Source organism: Ammospiza nelsoni, chromosome W (assembly GCF_027579445.1).
Source record: "Ammospiza nelsoni isolate bAmmNel1 chromosome W, bAmmNel1.pri, whole genome shotgun sequence".
In the NCBI taxonomy this organism is placed as follows: domain Eukaryota; kingdom Metazoa; phylum Chordata; class Aves; order Passeriformes; family Passerellidae; genus Ammospiza; species Ammospiza nelsoni.
The window spans coordinates 15,985,446-16,000,592 of NC_080668.1; the positions used below are offsets into that span (position 1 = coordinate 15,985,446).

A 15,147-nucleotide genomic window follows, 5' to 3' on the forward strand; every position below is an offset into this window, starting at 1 on the left:
AATTAGTATTGCAGTTCACAAATTTTATGCTCTTCTTGCGAGAAGTGTTAAAGTAATAACTTTGTTTTGTGGATAGAAATTATTAGTGCCTGTTAAATGAGAGATACATGAAGAACGGTAAGAGACCACACTTAAAGGGTGTCAAAATCAATTTGCCTGGAAATTAGTTAAGAGAAAGTGACAAGGAAATAGAGGGCGAGACCAGATTGGCCTCTATATTCGCCACCAAGAAGATCAAGTACACCTGCTGTGGGTTGCAACCTCACAGGCATGGGAGGTGGGAGTATAAGCCATACTGGACCTCTGTTATTACTGTTTCTGGCACTCATTTGTTGTCTTTTCCCTTTCAGGATACCAGCAAGATCGTGTCACAAATGCTACAGAAAGCATCACATGGAAAGAAACCAAAGTTCCTCTTTTATTACACACACCCATGTCAACAGCCACTGTTATAACCCATCCAAATTAAGAACCTGTAGGCAAAATGGAGAAAATTATTGGATTACAAGAAATTTAGGAAAAAGTGGTAATAGATTTGGAATTGAATGTCCAAAAGAAGAGAGATGGATTTGTTTTACATTTAATCTTAAAAGATACGTTTCAAGATTTGGTAAAAAAACAAATAGTAAATATAAAGGTAAAACCAGCACAGCAATTTAACTCTATATTGACCCCAAATTATATGTTGAATCGTATTACAGGACTCCAAGCAGTTACAGAAATGATAACAAATAAAGCCGCCCAGGCATTAGAGTTAATATCAAGTCAGCAAAGCCAAACAAAAACTGTAGTGTATCAGAATAGGTTGGCTTTAGACTATTTATTGGCTAAAAAAGGGGGTGTTTGTGGAAAGTTTAATATATCAGATTGTTGAAAATTGATGACCACAGAAAAGTCATTCTAGAAAAAGCAAAAGAAATCAAAGAAGAAATATATATATATGCATATAATAACCCAGGTACCAGTCCAAAAATTAGAAAACAATGTTAAAACCTAGCTGGTGGTGTAATGTATTAGAAGAAATTAAGATCTTTCATTTTATGTGTTACAACTATTTTTGTATTTCTTCCTTGTGTAATCCCCTATTTTATTTTGCCAGCATAGTCAAGAAGATGCAAGTAGACAAGAGATATTGCTCAAACCAAATAATTTGCAAATAATAAGAGTGGGGATTGTGAAAAACATGTATTTTATGATTGGCTTTTTGCAAATATTAAAATTAATATTATATGTGTTGTGTTAGAAAGTAATGCTGTATTAATTCTCTTAAGTGCTGTGTTAAATACAGTTTTAGGTTATAAAAATTGTTAAAATAGAAACAATTCTATGTAGGATACCTTTTTTAAAGAAAGGACTTGCGGCGAGATAACAGCCACAGGACACCTAAATCTTTCAGAGAAAAAGAATTTATTGCTCTCTTATCAGAAGGAACAAACTACTTCCTGCCTCGAAGGTGCTGTTAGGATTCAGAGGAAGAAGTTGACACTGACCAGACAGAATCCTGTATTTGAATGGAATTTATGCGTCATGTATGAGGTGTATGAATATGCAACAGGCTATTGCTTTTAAGGGTTAATCCTTTGTTAACAGGTGTCCTTTTTCGGGCTCGTGTTGCCCTGAAAAAGGTACCTGGACATCCGTAACTGTTTGTCTCTATTGTTTCATATTGTCCTAATTCAATTTGTCCAAATTATTATTACTCTAATTGTATTATTATTGTTATAACCATTTTATTACTATTAAACTTTTAAAATTTAAAAAACAAGTGATTGCCGTTTTTAACATTTCTCATGCAAAACCATGACACCAATGAATGTAGTTTTAGATTGTTGTATATATTGGAGGTTATGATCTTTCAGTGTTTGAAGTTTATGGAAGCAGGTAGCAAGCATACTGAAGGTGAGCCAGCTTTGTGGATTCATCGCCCTGCACCCATCTCTGTGCAGACATGAATTAAACAAATACCTTGACTGTGTGTGGATTGGCTTCTTGCACACTGGGTAGAATCTGTATTTGGGACAACATCCTCATTTGGCCAGATTTAGCTAGCTAGTCTCAGCTGTTTCAAACAAAAATATAAGCAATGTAACATTTCTCAGTAGTAGTTACCAGTATCACCCCATGAACATTAATTTCAGTTCAGGTGAACCTCCTATGTCTACATTTATTGGCCCCCATACAGCTTAAAACATCTAAACTTAACTGACCATAACTTATCCAAAGATTATTTTCATTCACAACAAATTAAAATCCTCCTTATTCAACAGACTCCTGAACTTACATGTGTGAACCAGAAGCGTACCTACTGAGTCAGACAAAACACAAGCTGAACATGACATTTTCATCTTTCATTAAAAATTGGAATGCAACACATATATTATAACAACTTTATTAACATAGTCAAGCAGTGATTGGCATTCACATCTATTATGTCACATCATACAAATGTTGATACAAAATTGCTACAGTACAATATATATTCTCTGCATTATTCAAAATATTTGGTGGCCCCAAAAACTGTAAAATCCAGCAGCTTATCAAAAATTAAAACAATATTCTATTTAAATGAAGTTTTGTTAGCAAATAGGCAGACTTCAAGAAATATCGCTCAGTTAGTACCGTTTGAAAGGTTGCAAGAGGATATGTTTGAAGGATACATGCCAACATTGTTGCAGACACAGAAACATCAGTTTTAAAGCTTTCAAGCAAAACTCATACAACCTAAGTTGTCAGCAGAAAGATCGGTCATCTTTAATTTTAAATTATTTTCTATACTGCATCCAATTGAAAATTTTAGAAATGCTCAGTATTAGTAAGTCAGCAATACATAGCTACCTATTTCTTCCCATGAAAAAAAAAGTATTACAATGAAGATTTCAACAGCCAGAGAAACCTGCTTATACCCATCTTTTTTTTCTAATCGCTTTCCCACAAAGATCACCTAGGCCTTCACAGTTTTGCTGTTCACCCAAAGTAAGGAATTAGATACCTTAGGTCAAAGTAGCATAATAGAATCAGCTTATAGAAAAGTGATATACTGTAAGCACTGAATTCTTTGAGATGCAGACTTGACTTACTTAACAAGCATAGTCTAACACCAGACAGGGATCCACCTTTTACAGAGACATTTTAACTTCCCTCACAAATACATTCAAGTAAGTATCCTTATTATTTTAAGAGAATATACTCTACAAGGCAAGCAACAAGAGTATTCACCTCAGAGTTCTCCATTTAAACTAATTTTCCAAAACTGGCTTGCTCCAACCATTACGTGCAAAGAGCAAGCACCAGTGTCAGACCAAAAAAAGTAGACTGATGGTGCGTGTCATTCTGGTGAATGCATAGGTGAGTGAAATACACAGCTACTGATCAAGCTTTACTTACTCAAGATGAGGTTACTGGAAATACGTAATATATCACAAATATGTATGCAAACCACATCAGCATCTACCTGAAGTAACTTCAGGATATTTTGCAATTTGCAACAGTCATTTCACTGTAGAGCTTAACCTTTATCTAAGATAAAAAGTTACTCTTTAGACCCTATGTAGAAGCTTTATGCATTTATGCTCATAAAAGAGAGAGCATGAAAGCAATTTGTCTTAATTTGCAACTTCTTTCCTTGACAAAATCTGAAAGAAAAGATTTCTAACACAATGTTACTTAAAAGCATTTTTCAAGAAATATTTCAATTGTTTGAATATGGATGCATTCTCCTCAAGGGAAGAAGATTTTTGCCCTTTTATCTGTTAATACATTCAATATGAATAAAATAGGTGAAGCAAAAGTCATTATTCTCCAGCAGTAGAAGGTTAATTTAGAGTAAGTTTAAGACAGAAGAGATCCATAATATGAAATACATAAACTGATATAATTAACACATTTTTATAAGCATATGTTCTGAACAAAAAGGGTACAAGAGTATTCACCTGAGATAAAGCTAGTATTTGAATATTTCTAAGTAGCAATGAGTTTCACTTGAGTTAAACTATTGAAGCTTTAAAATATACATTTTATTATTATACAATATATGCAGTATAAGTAAATAAAATTGATGTTTACATAAAAGTCCTAAAAGAAATCCACCAAATCCACAGTGTATCACTAATTCTAGTTACAAAACTTATGCTGTTTCATAACTTTTAAAAATTATAATTATTATAAATTTTAAACTCATTCTTCCAAAACTGATCTTTTCAGTACAAGCTTTAAGGAGCAATAAACAAAAGCATAAGAGTTAGCCATTACAATTTAAATATATACATTTTCACCAATTTCGAAAATAATCAAGCTTTGGAAAAAAAATATAAAGTTGATTATATTTTCTTGTCCTGCTTAGAATAATGAACCATTCTAACAAGTTTTTCCTAAATGAAAATAGTTGTTTCCTGAATGTATAAAGAAAAAAAAATTAGTATTGAACGTATAATTATACAGCAATTTAGAACTGCCAAAAAGATGCATTTTATAAGGATTTTAAATACCCTTTCTGTTATCAACTTAGGTTGATCAGCAGCTTTTCTTCACTCTGAATCCTTCAAAAAAGTAAACTTAAAACAGGAAAAAGACATATATGAAAAAGAGTAAACACAGACCTCCTGAGGCTCCTGCAACAAAACTATTCAAGTAGAAAATCTACACCATTACTTAGCAGCTGCTGTTTTTGTAGCTTAGCAGACTAACAGCACTTTATGCAGTGTCTAAGGAGTAAATGAAGCCATACTTTTAGCATGCAAAGAGGCAGAAACACTGGAATGTAACAAACTCACAATTCTACCAATATAAACATTCAGTCAACATTCAAGAACTGTCAAACCTACACTACAAGAATTGAAATGCTTTTTCTTTATCCCATGATGCAATTATTGAATTATAACTCTTAATGCTGATTCGGAACTTTTCTTGCCTCAGATTAGACCCTAAATGGTTTCTGCAAATCTCTGCACTATATTATGCATTAGGAATTTAATTTATTTGCTTTAAAATATACCACAAGGGAACTTACTGATACAACAGACTATTTTGTGAGTACTGTTTATTTCTGCCTTAATTATTTTCTTTGTTGTTATACCAGATCAGTTCATATCTGTACGAATACCTATTAAAATACTATGTACAAAAGCAGTATCCTAAGGTAATATGAAGTGGGTTTATTTGGTTAAAGGAGCTTTCTGAAATTTAGGCAGTTTAGTTAAATCCAGATTCAAGCTGTAATGCTACAGTATTATTTAGGTAGCTTTTCTATTCTACAGTTTGTTTTAATGTCATTTGTCTAAAACTCTTCCCTAATGTTCAAATGCACTCAAAACTATAGCAAATTTGTGTCTGAAATAATATCCTACTGGTTTTTTTTCTTCTTCCAAAATTGATTTAAAAGTGTTTTTAGTGACTAAAACTCTTACACATTTTCTTCAGTGCTTTTAGTTAAGAAAGAATTTTGTATTTGCTACCAAAGCAATGTAATTTGAAAGGAAGTTATCACATGCAAATTTGACCAATTTGAATAAATACTATGTACTAGCATTAGTGAATGTATTTCATACCATACATGTTCAAACTATTCTTCAGGCATAATCCATTCATATTTGCAAAGCCACAAAAACCAAAAAAGGATGAAGTGGAGAGTGGGACACATTTAAAATGTGCATGTAAACACCCTCACCTCCCCCCCCCCAAACTCTTAAAACAGCATAACAGCATTTATAAGTCCACAGTCATACAGCTCAAACTTCAGTGCAATGGCTAAATCATTTAACACTCAAATAACAGAACCATGCAAAGAGTAGCAAGTTCTTAAAAAATACCATACAACAACTGCAAACAAACAAAACAAAAAAAAATCACCCACAAACAAACCACAAAACACCAAAAATACCCAAACCACAAACTGTTATCCAATAACCAATTTTGCAATGCAAAGGTGAGAAAAGAAATCTATAAAAAGGCTGTTATGGCTTAGTTTTGTTTTGCAGATTAATTATGCAGCACTTGAAAAATGGAAAGCTGCGGTTTCACCTCTGACCAGCACAGTTAAGTCTCCCAATTTTCCTTTAACATCATGGGATACTCTTTAGGCAATCTAAATAGAGACTTGCCATTTTCAGATAAACACAAGGTCAAGTTTACCAGGTAGGATTTCACCTTCACAGTACATATGAAAAAACACATTGGAAAAAAAGTAAAGGATTACCTTAACAAAGATTTATTCACAGGAATACATGTAAGCAGAGAAAAAAAGAAAAAAAAAAAAAAAACCAAACAGAAAAGCTAAACAAATGAAATGAAGAGGATCCAAACCAACTTTCACTCTTTAGCTTTAAACTTGCACCCTTGTGCATTTAATTATATCACAAAGGGCCACCAACACATGCCAATACATTATAGATACCCTGCATTACATCCACTAACTTAAACATCTCTAAGATCATGCTGTGAACAAAAATTAAGCATAAAAGGTAATACATTGAGTGGGAATAAACACAAATATAGCAATTGTCATCAACTTCTACAATTGTCTTTATGTGCGAATTAACATTTATGTAGCCTTTAACAGGTCTTACCATGTAAATAATTTTTAGAGATTCTGCTAAAAATCACTAGCATATAACCATGCAGAAAGCACATCACACTGACAGCACAGAGGCAAATATTTTGCAGTTATATCAGCTTTCCACATTGTGCAGGTTACACACAATACGATATGAATCTTAATCTTAACAGATCCTAAAAAGGTATTTCAAGGCCTAATTGTTAACTACAGTACTTTAAACCTATATTCTTAATAAAAATATGATCTACAGAATCTCAGAAAAAGAATTTAAACTGCAGGGCTATATTGAAATGGTAAACTGCAACATAAGACTGATGCCACATTTAAATGTATACTTATTTCATTCTATGTGATGCAAGCATGCTACTTTCCCACTAATTTAAATTACCTCTGATCACTATGAGCCAGAATGCATGCCTGAACTTTAAACTGCATGTTAAGAATAATGCCTTACTCTAGAAATTAAAGCTAATTAATTACATTAACCAAATTATGTTACTTTAATTTTTTTAAATGCAAAAATTAAGATGTGAATCTTTCCTTTGATTTATCCCTCCCCTTACCCCAAAAATGAAAGGAGTGACTCATTTGCAGCTTGCAGGTTACTTCATTTTGTCCAGCTTAACCTCTATTAATTTTCGACAGGGTTTCTATATTGTACACTGCAAGTGCCTGCTCCTAATACTGACAAAAGCTGTATTTTAACTGTACTAATTTAATTTCAGTTATTCATTAACATGCAAATTATCTAGGAGTCCCAATAAACAGGATGGAATAATGTAGAAAATCCTTACTTTAAAAAAACATTTAAAAAAAGGAAAGCCTTTTACTGTCTGTGACCTCAATTTGTAGGTTTCCTTTATTGTGCGTAAAATAGTTTTTCTCTTTATGTATCCCTATGGTTCAATTATATGGTTCTTATTTTGGTACAATTCCTCACAATAATCCAGAATGTGCTGTTTGGTTAATAGACTTTTTTTCTTCTTCACATCCAGTGCAGAGTTGTAACAGGAGACTATTTCCACCGACAAAGGCTCCAGATGTTAAAACATTTCCCATCATCGACTTAATACAGTGACAGCAACACCTCCTTCCCACCCCTCCCAGTAGGGTTGGGACTGTACTGTATTCCCTACTGGTTCACCCTTCCCCCCAGTAAAGGGTAACATTTTCCCTGGGTGCAGAGTCTCCCTCATAGTCTCCCAGACTGAAGGACCTGTAAAAGGAAAAGATAGAGGTATAGTTACATCTTACCTTGAACCTTAACTGACAGATCAGTGCATAAACAAAAAGCTTTTTGCCTTTTTTAAGGGGTAGGTGCCAACCTTTAATGCAAAACCAAATTTAAGCTTAGATTTTCCCTTTTAAGAAAAGAGCCCATTTGTACCAAATAAATTCATTAAACAACACCATTTACTTTAAAGCTAGACTGACAATTCCACTATTGTGGCTCAGATTTAAGATAAAAGTAGTCCTATATATTCTAACAAGCTTGTGCCTTTTTAGTACAAGATTACGAGGTGATGTGGTGGTTTTGTATGAGAGGCATTTAGAGAAGTGATGCAAAGCTTGCTGCCACAAGGAAGCTGTACACGCCTCTGTGAAAAACACATGTTAAAGACGAAAGAAACCCGAGAACTTTCTCTTTCTTTTCCATCTGGCAACCAGGTAATACAGCCAGCCCAGCCCCTGTCTCGGCCTGGCTGAGGCCGGACGGGCCCTGCCCTGGGGTGCCCGCTGGGCCCCCCCTCCCCAACAGCTGCTGGACTGGGCCGGGCCATGGCTCTGATTTCTAACTTCTTGCTACTGGGCCCTGCCCCTCCGCCAGCCCGGGGCCAAGCTGAGTCTGCCGGCCCCCAGGAACAGCCCGGGGCCAGGGCAGCTCGGCCAAAATTCCACCACCGTTGAGACTCATCCACAATGTGAAAAATGCGTATTTTATGATTGACTATTCGCAAATATTAATCCTTATACTCTTGTAAGTAAGGTCCCACCCCAGCATCAGTGGTTTAGTGCGGTGGATCTTAAAGATGCTTTTTGGGCTTGCCCACTAGTGAAGGAGAGCCGAGATATTTTTGCCTTTGAATGGGAGGATCCAAAAAACGGGGAGAAAGCAGCAACTAAGATGGACAAAGTTACCACAGGGGTTTATGGAATTCCCAAACTTATTTGGGCAAGCTTTAGAAACAATACTACAAGATTTCCCTACTCCTCCTGGAATACAAATTATCCAATATGTGGATGATCTTTTATAATCTGGGGAAGCTGAAGTTGAAGTGAGAGAGGCTACTATACAATTTTTGAATTTTCTGGAAAAAAAAAGAATTAAGGGTATCAAAAGGGAAACTGTAATTTGTAGAACCAGAGGTAAAATATCTTAGGCACTTAATAAATAAAGGTAGCTGGAAACTCAACCATGAGAGAATTGCAGGAATTTTATCCCTTCTCCCTCTCTCTTCAAAGAGGGAGATCAGAAAACTACTTGGGATTATTGAAATATTATAGATTATGGATTGAGGGGTATACACAGGCAGTAAAATTTGTGTATGAAAAATTGACAGAGAGAGATGATATAAAACGGACCAAGGAAGATATTGTTAAATTTAAAAAGTTGAAGTTAAAACTAGTCTAAGTACCAGCTTTAAGCTTACCATTATTAGAAAAATCCTTTATCATTTATAGATAAATACAGAAAATGGAGTAGCTCATAAAATTTTAATTCAGGAGTGAGGAGGAGTAAAAAACCTAGTAGCTTATGTTATGAACAAAAACTCGGTTAATATTTTTTATGAGAAAAAGTTTCAAAAAGGCAGCCAGACCACTGGCCCTGCCCAAGTTCTGTGTGTTTTGTTATTGTAATCACGGGTCGTTGTCGTTAATGGTTGTCTTTGTATTAGTAAAAGCCCTGGCTGGGGCGAGGTAATGGCCCTTCTCCTGGGTGGGGACCTTGCCCAAGGCTAAGTTTTACCTTTCTCAGAATAGGGAAGATACCTGAGAAGGTGGGGGGGGTTATGCAAAGTGACTCGCAAGACCAGAATGCTTTGTGGGACCCCCATCTCCAAACTCGTGGAGAAACCCCAAAAACAACGAGCCACCTAAGAGTTAAGAGACTGGAGTGATGTCTGGACGTGAGGAACCAAGTGCTGAGCCTGCAGAGATGCGGGAAACCTTCATCGTTCCTCACCCTGTCCTCGAGATCCCCCGAGCCAGGACTGGGGGGGTCTGGAGACCCGGACCGAGCAACATCTTATGGGATCAAGCCCTAAAGGCTCCCAAGAGGATCTGATCCCCAGCTCTGCCCCTGGTGGACAGAGCTGTGCATATCCTCCTCCTCTGAGTCGCCCTGGGAGAGACGACGGGAGACTGCAGCCCCGCCGAGCTACCCAATCCTGAGCTGATCACTTTTAATAAAGGCATTAAACAGGAGAAGAAGTCTCCTGGCCCTTTGTTTATTTCAGCTGGGGGCTCGTCCGGGATAGCCACGCCGCAAGAGGACTCAGGACTGGCCATCTTGGATCTTCAGAGGACAGCTGGCTACCAGGACCAGAGGGACCGGCTCAGGACAGTGACGCAGAGGAGCACCGGAGCACTGGACTGGTGAGAAATCCGGTGGCGGGAGTGGGAGACGTGCGCATGTGTGTGTGAGTGAGACGAGGGCCGGCAGCCGGACCTTCGAAGCGAGAGTGGACCCCTCAGTACTGCGGTTCCGGCTTTTCGCGAGAAAAGCGGCCAGGAACAGGGGGACGCGAGTGGAATTAGCGCGAGTGAGTCGTCTCCCAAGGGGGAATAAAGGGACCCCCCACTCCGGGCGTGCGGAGTGAATTACTGTGTATGAGTGGCACGCACCCCAAAGTCCTGACAAAGGGAGGTCAGGCACTTTTGTAAGTCTCGAGAAGGATTCGAGTAAGATTTGTCAGTCCCGAGAAGGATTCGGGTGTTTCACAAGCCCTGCAGGCAAAGTAAGTCCTGACAAAGGAGTCAGGCACAAACCCCAGCGAAGGAGGCTGCGGTTTGCTTTTAAGTCCTGATACAGTGAAGCCTAAAAATTGGCAGGTTAGGCAAACTAAAAAATCAGGCAGTTGTTTTTCCTGACTGAGGGTGTCAGGCACGACCCGGATTCTTAGGCCGTGGCTTCGTGTGTTTAAGTCCCGATAGATGTAAGACCTGACGCTGGGAAGTTGGGCAATCAAGAGATTGGGCAGTTGTTTCAGTATAAAGTCCTGAGCGTCAGGCAGAAATTTGAAGTTCAGTGGAGGAGGCTGGGGCTCCTCAAAGAAGGGTTTCCCGGTCAGTAGAGGCACCTTTGGGATTTTTTTTATTGAGACCTGAAAAATGGGATGTTGTAGTAGTAAAAAGACTGGCAAGAGACTGAGGTATATACATCCCAGTAGTCCCTTAGGAGAACTGTTAGTGAAATGGGATTCCATAGAGGCCACGGAGGGATTAGATAAAGTGAAAATGATCCATTATTGTATGGAAGTGTGGCCAGAATTAGAGGTGCAAGGAGGATGGCCTTGGTGTGGGACAAAGGATAAGTGGATGTGCCAACAATTAAATAATTATCTGACAGCTCGAGGCGATACTGATCCTGAGCAATTACTGTATGTGGCTTGCTGGTTAAAGAGTGCTGTTGAGGATGAAGGGGTGCGAATTTGTAAGGTACAGAGGAAGAAAGAGGGGAATGAAGGAGGGGATGATAGAACTAGTAAAAAATGGGACCCCCTGGATTATTTGCCTCCTTCTGCCCCTCCACCTTATAATCCTCTTCTTCAAGCACCTCAAATGGCAGGTCCGGTTCCTCCCCCGGCTGCCATCTCATTACCACCTGCTCAAATTCCTTCTTCTACCTCTTCAGCTTCAGCTATGACAAACTCAGTATCTCCTCCAGTTCCTTCTGCACCACCACGAGTGCATACTCCACCTGCTGCATTCTCCACCCCTTCTCCAGCTCCGCTTAATATCTACTCAGGCTCTTCTCCCCCTCCTATTGCTGTCCCTTTACCTCCTCCTAGTTGGGACACAAATGTCTCCTCACCCGATAAACAGCTATCAGCAAATACACCTGCTGATGGGCAGAACATTCAGGGTAACCCAGAGAACCCTCAAAGTAGCTTGGCATCTGAAGATGGGCCTTACTGTAGCACCAGATCCAAGACCTCCAAGGCAGAGAAACTCTTTCCCCTCAGAGAGGTTCCTATGGGAGGAATAGCGGGAGGTGTTGGCTTTGTGAATGCTCCCCTAACTGCTTCTGAGGTGAGAGGATTCAAGAAAGAGTTGGGGCATTTAGTTGAGGACCCAGTGGGCATAGCCAAGCAAGTGGATCAATTTCTAGGTCCGAATATCTACACTTGGGGGGAGATGAATTCCATCCTGAGTATATTATTTTCCCCAGAAGAGGTCCAGATGATTAGGGCGGCTGGCATAAAAATTTGGGAGAAAGATAACAGTCCAGGACCCCAGGTGCCAACAGGTGAACAGAAGTTGCCACTAACAGAGCCCAACTGGAACCCTAATCAGGAGGAGGGGAGGAAGGCCATGAGGGAATATAGGTCTTTGATAATACGGGGGATCAAAGAGTCAGTTCCCAAAGGAACCAATACCCAATTGGCATTTGAGGGTACACAGGAGAAAGATGAAGCTCCTGCTGCCTGGCTTAATCGCCTAAGGCGGAATTTCCAGTTGTACTCTAGAATAGACCCAGACACCCCAGAAGGTCAAATGCTGCTAAAAGTCCAATTTGTTACCAAATCTTGGCCTGATATAAGGAGAAAACTGGAAAAGATGGAAGATTGGCAAGAGAAGGACATTAATGAGTTATTAAAAGAGGCATTGAAGGTGTATTTAAGAAGGGAGGAAGATAAAGCAAAGGCCAAGGCTAAGATCATGGTTGCGGTAGCTAGAGAAAGTGCAGGGTGGGCAGGTCCACCACCAGGAGGAGGCAAGGATAGGCCAGTACTGACCGGTGCACGAAGGGTGGTGAGACCTCAGGAAGTCCCTTTGAGAGTACGACAGTGTTATTACTGTGGGGAGGCAGGACACATCAGGAGGTTTTGTAAAAAGCTCAGTCTCGATGAGGCAATAGCCAAGGAACAGGACAATTTAGGAAGAATTCTTAAGGGGGAGGACTAGGGGTGTCAAGGGCTTTTTACTATAGGGGACCCGATGAAACATCTAGAAGAGCCCTTGGTAAATTTTGAAGTGGGACCCCTAAATGAAGAATTTGAATTTTTGGTTGATACAGGGGCAGATAAGTCCTGTCTCAACAAAATACCACAAGGTATGGAAATTGGGAGACAATTTTGTGAAGTATTGGGTGCAGAAGGGAGACCATTTAGAGCATCTGTGATTGAAGAAGTGAAAATAATTGGAAACTCAAGGCAATGTAAAGCTAATTTTCTTTATCTGCCTAACTTAGAAAAAAGTTTGTTAGGAAGGGATCTGCAAGTCCATTTGGGGGTTGGGATTGTTCCAAGGGAAGGGAGAATGGTAGTACAAGTGATGAAGCTGTCTCAAGGAGATGTTGCAGAAATAAATCCTGAGGTATGGGCTGAGGGGGGAAAGAGAGGCTTATTAGACATTCCACCGATAACAATAAAAATGCAGGATGATACCTCACCCATACGGGTTAAACAGTATCCGATTTCCCTAGAAGGAAAGAAGGGGCTTGCTGTAGTCATCGAGCAACTGTTGCAGGAGGGAATTTTAGAACCCTGCATGTCACCACATAATACCCCTATACTGGCAGTTAAAAAGGCTGAAGGGAAATATAGGCTGGTACAAGATTTGAGGGAAGTCAACAAAAGAACCATTGCCAGACATCCAGTTGTGCCCAACCCATATAGTCTCCTGAGCAGAATTCCAAGAGAACATGCTTGGTTCACTGTCATAGATTTGAAGGATGCTTTCTGGGCGTGTCCTCTGGCAACAGAATGTAGGGATTGGTTTGCCTTTGAATGGGAGGACCCGAGTACGAAAAGGAGGCAACAGCTAAGGTGGACCCGATTACCACAGGGGTTCACTGAATCCCCCAATCTCTTTGGACAAGCTTTAGAGAGTTTGTTGGAACAATTTCTCCCTGAACAAGAAGTGCAGATCTTGCAGTATGTTGATGACCTGATGGTATCAGGAAAGGAAAAAGATCAGGTCAGACAAACTAGTATTAAACTTTTGAATTTTCTGAGGGAGAAAGGACTAAAAGTTTCCCAAGGGAAACTACAATTTGTGCAATCAGAAGTAACATACTTAAGGCACATAATAGGGGGAGGGTATAAGAAACTAAGCCCTGACAGGATTTCAGGTATTTTAGCTCTCCCGGCCCCAAAAACGAAAAGAGATGTGAGAAAACTCCTGGGCTTGTTTGGATATTGTAAGTTATGGTTGGATCAATACACACAGAGTGTGAAATTTCTGTATAATAAACTAGTAGATCCAGAACCCCTAATTTGGACAGTTGAAGATGATCAACAATTGGAAAACTTAAAAGACAAATTGTCTTCTGCCCCGGTCCTAAGCTTACCAGATCTCAGAAAGGGCTTTGACCTGTTTGTGAGTGCAGAAGGAGGTATAGCCTATGGAGTATTAACTCAGGAGTGGGGAGGGTGCAGGAAACCTGTGGCATACATCTCCAAATTGTTAGATCCAGTGGCTAGAGGCTGGCCAGTTTGTATACAGGCAGTAGCAGCAACTGCAATCCTGATAGAGGAGACTCAAAAATTGACCTTACAAGGAAAAATTAAAGTGCATACTCCTCATGATCTTAAGGCAGTACTGAGACAGAGAGCTCCGCAGTGGTTAACCGATGCTAGAATATTAAAATATGAGATAATACTAATGAATACAGAAGACTTAGAATTTATCACATCAAATGCCCTCAATCCAGCACAATTCCTAATGGGAGAGCCTATAGAGAATTTAGAACATGACTGTCTAGAATTGGTTTATCTCCAAACAAAAGTAAGAGAAGATTTGGAAGATCAGCCTCTAGCAACTGGAAGAAGCTTATTCATAGATGGCTCTTCGAGGGTAGTAAATGGAAAAAGAGCTTCAGGTTATGCCATTATAGATGGAGAAACATTACAAATTGCAGAAAAAGGGAAACTATCCCCAAGCTGGTCAGCCCAAAGTTGTGAAATATATGCCCTGAAAAGGGGACTGGACTTACTGGAGGGGGACCGGGGAACCATTTATACGGACTCCCAATATGCATATGGGACAGTTCATACATTTGGGAAAATATGGGAGGAACGTGGGTATTTAAGTTCAAAGGGAAAGAGCTTAGCCCATGAGAACCTAGTCCGATCAATACTAGAGGCCCTACAAAAACCTATAGAAATAGCAGTGGTCCATATAAAGGGGCACCAAAGAGGAGACAGTTTAGAAGTTAAAGGAAACCGACTGGCTGATCAGATAGCCAAAGAAGCAGCTCTAGAACCAGGAGATCCAGTAAAAATTTTGAAGACAAAAATGACACCTGAAAAAGGGGAGGAACCTATATTTAGTGAAGAAGAATTAGAAGCAATAAAAGATTTAAAGTTACATCAAGGACAACAGGGAGAGTGGTTAACCTCAGATGGACGGGTGTTTTTGAATAAAGCACT

The 15,147-nt window shown here is 39.1% G+C and overlaps 1 protein-coding gene across 1 annotated transcript in view; it reads right to left on the reverse strand.

Annotated features, from left to right (window-relative positions):
* Nucleotides 1-2,373: 2,373 nt before the first annotated feature.
* Nucleotides 2,374-15,147, reverse strand: part of LOC132086122 (transportin-1-like) — a 157,583-nt gene continuing 144,809 nt past the window's right edge. The window contains exon 26 of the mRNA XM_059491581.1: nt 2,374-7,766. The gene's annotated coding sequence lies outside the window, so the exon portion shown is untranslated. The remainder of the gene's footprint in view (nt 7,767-15,147) is intronic.